Raw genomic sequence first — 3316 nt, 5'->3', positions numbered from 1 at the left:
TAGTATGAAGTTTTTCACTCTTCGCCATTTGCATTGCAGAAGGAAGATGAAATTGTATTTATTGTTAAAGACTGCCATCTAGTGGCGCTCCATTTCAAGACTTCATATTTTGAATTCCTCCTTTGCATGATTTAATTACAGATGTTTGAGTATGCAGCGTGCAACTTTTGAAAGCAAATCATTGATCAGCTTTAATTACATTCCAGCTACATGTTGTTCTTAAGCAACTGACTCGGAAGAGATTTCTGCAGCATTATACCGAGATAATTATCTTTGGGCACAACAGTTGCTATTGTTTGAAGAAGTGTTTGCTAGTTTTGCCACTGCAAATGAATAATCATTTTGTATTAAATAATTTAGTAACCCTACCTAGGTAGATATTGATATCTACAGCAGAACTATTGAATCATTCAAATTTGATTATATTAATTCATTGTTTTACTCATAACAGTATCTGAAAAACAATTAGCATATTCATTGTGCAGTAATCTGCACAGTTCGGGCGAAGGGACTCGACCCAAAATGTTACCCATTCCTTCTCTCCAGAGATGTTGCTTATCTCGCTGAGTTACTCCAGCATTTTGTGTCAACCTGCACAGTATATTGGTGTGTGCCCACTGATGCAAATGTCATGCAATACTATATTTTACAGAACCATGTATTATTCCCAATCTTAAATGAAAACTATCCAATGATTAAAAGAAATGTTAGATTTATTAATCAATATGCAATTTAAGTGCCATTAGAATATATCAATATTAAGAAAAGTGAATTCATTTCAGGGAAATACCTGAATGAAAATCATTGAGTGATCAATGCAACATATATTTTATGAATTTGTATGTCAACTGCCTATGCTGTGGACTGTCAGAGAATATAGCTTATCTGTTTAAAATATATTTGCCAAGATATAAAAGCTGCAGGAAGTAAATGCTGTTTTATGTTTCGTAAATCAGTGTCTATATCTATAATTTAATATTAATGCAACAATTGGTCAGGGCTTTTTATATTAATCTTAACTGAAGCAGCTTTCTACATGCACCATTTTAGGCACTCAGCCGAAGTGAAGAATTATTTTATTTCTCTGCAAAGCTCTCCCTGCAGTGGCGTGATATGTGAGATGCACATTGTGGTGCAGACCCCAACTTCCCCTAGGCAAAATGTGGATTTTAATATATGAGTATGTCCCCATTGTACAGTGGGAAAATAAAATAGACTTGCGATGTAGTGCATTTCTTTTCTTGACACAAACTTCTGTCCTGAAGGAGCTGTGGCAAGGACAGTTACTGCAGTGGTTAGCCCGATCATCAGCTGTCAAAGACATGTCTGCTTTCTATGATGTGAATGCATTGATGTTTCTGACAAGACTCCTCCACCATCTGAGTGCCGGCAGGCTGCCCTGGCTAGGCTCTCTGATCTGTTGACCCAATCCAACAGGAGTCCGGTAATAAACTGTAGAATCATGCCTGCAGTTGTATGAGGATATGCCGAGTGCATGTCATTTGCTGAGCGCAAAGTTCAGCTTGGCTGGTTGCTTGTGCCACTTTCAGCAACTCTCTGACATTTCTTCTGATCGATCTGCGGTGGCAGGTAATTTCTGCAGCAATACACTATTTTGTGGCACTCTTTCTAGCCACAGACACTTGGAATTCAAAGCACTCTGAACATTACATGAACTATACAAAAAATGCTAGCAGCTGGCATTTACTAACCTTGAAATCCTACAATAAGGGTGTAAATGGTTGAGGTTACTCTGTCGATTGAATCAAAAAAGGTTGATCAGAAAGGGACTGGTAGGCAGCAGAACCTTACAACAACTTTTCATTAATTGGAGGAAACTGAAATTAATTTGGCATACATGTTGGTCAGCAAACATTTCAAGCAAAGGACACAAAAGGTTAACCTGCGATCCAATTTTGCTCCACACTTTTGGTGGTCAGCTGAAAGCACCTCATGGCTATGAGGTATGTGGACAAGAAAGTCAATTCTGATGTTGTCCATGCTGCAGTGACAGTGGTCTCCAGCTTTGTGGCATGCATGGAGAAAGAAGGTGATCAGAGATTTATTTATTCCTTTCATTGCCTATCCTCAATTCCCTTTGAAAAGGTTCTGTGACCCAGTGGTCCAGCTGTTAAAGCCACTGCCTCTCAACGCCAGAGACCCGGGTTCAATCCTGATTGTGGGAGCAGCCTATCTGTAATTGTTACCTTCTCCCTGTGACCATGAGGGTTTCCTCCAGTTACTCTGGTTTCCTCCAACATCCCAAACAATGTGCAGGTTGGTGGTGAATTGGCCACTGTAAACCCTCCTCAGTGTGTAGCTGTGTGTAGAATGGTGTAAATGATAGGTTCAATGGTTAAATGGTTCTTTATTGTCACTTGTTCCATTTAAGGTACAGTGAAATGTGATTTACCATACAGTCATACCAGAAAATGCAACAAGACACACAACAGCATAAAAGTGAACATAAACATCCACCACAGCGCCTCCCCCACATTCCTCACTGTGATGGACGGCAATAAAGTCTTATCATCTTTCCTCCTTATTCTCCCGCGCAGGGCAGTCGAACCATCCACAGTCGGGGCGATCGAAGCCCCCACAGCCGGCAATCGAATCTCCTGCATCGGGGAGATCGGGGCGGTCGAAGCTCCTGCAGCTGGAACTCCCTGTCAGTCTCTAACCAAGAGACTGCCAGCTCCATAATGTTAAGTCTGCAGGCTCCAGCGGTTGCAACTCCCAAAGTCAATCCCCAGCAAGAGGCCACCAGCTCCTCGATGTTAGGCTTTGTTGACCAATGGCGGGATGTTGATGGCAGAGAATTCATTGAAGGTAATTCCTTACTTACCTGGTAGGGGAGAGACCATGATTAAAAAGGTGGTTTTCCCAGGATGAGGCTATCCCATTGCACTGCGGGTGTGCTGATACCTGCGATGTCCCCAAATGCAGGATAGCTGATGGCAACATTTGTAGAAGTGGGGACAGTGTGTTCCGTAAAATCACCTTTAAACTGGTGGCACAATGGCAGATCGGTAGAGTTGCTGCCTTACAGCACCCGAGGCCAGGGTTTGATCTTGACTATGGGTGCTGTCGGTACAGAATTAGTATGTTCTCCCCATGACCTGTGTGAGTTTTCTCCGTGTGCTCCGGTTTCCTCCCACATTCCAAAGACATACAGGTTTGTAGTTTAAAAGGCTTTGGTAAAATTGTAAATTGTGCCTAATATGTTGGATAGTGCTAGTGTACAGGGTGATTGTTGGTCGATGTAGACACAGTAGGCCAAAGGGCTTATTTTTGCGCTGTTTCATTAAAGTAAAGT

General features: G+C 41.8%; 1 non-coding gene across 1 annotated transcript; it reads left to right on the top strand.

Annotated features, from left to right (window-relative positions):
• The first annotated feature begins 2837 nt into the window (after positions 1-2837).
• Positions 2838-2993, top strand: LOC129696807 (U1 spliceosomal RNA). Its single transcript, XR_008723408.1, has one exon. It is a non-coding gene; the product is annotated as a U1 spliceosomal RNA (small nuclear RNA).
• The last annotated feature ends 323 nt before the right edge of the window (positions 2994-3316 follow it).

This window comes from Leucoraja erinacea, chromosome 4, assembly GCF_028641065.1.
Source record: "Leucoraja erinacea ecotype New England chromosome 4, Leri_hhj_1, whole genome shotgun sequence".
Classification (NCBI taxonomy): Eukaryota; Metazoa; Chordata; class Chondrichthyes; order Rajiformes; family Rajidae; genus Leucoraja; species Leucoraja erinaceus.
This window is presented reverse-complemented; position numbering and strand designations above follow the sequence as displayed.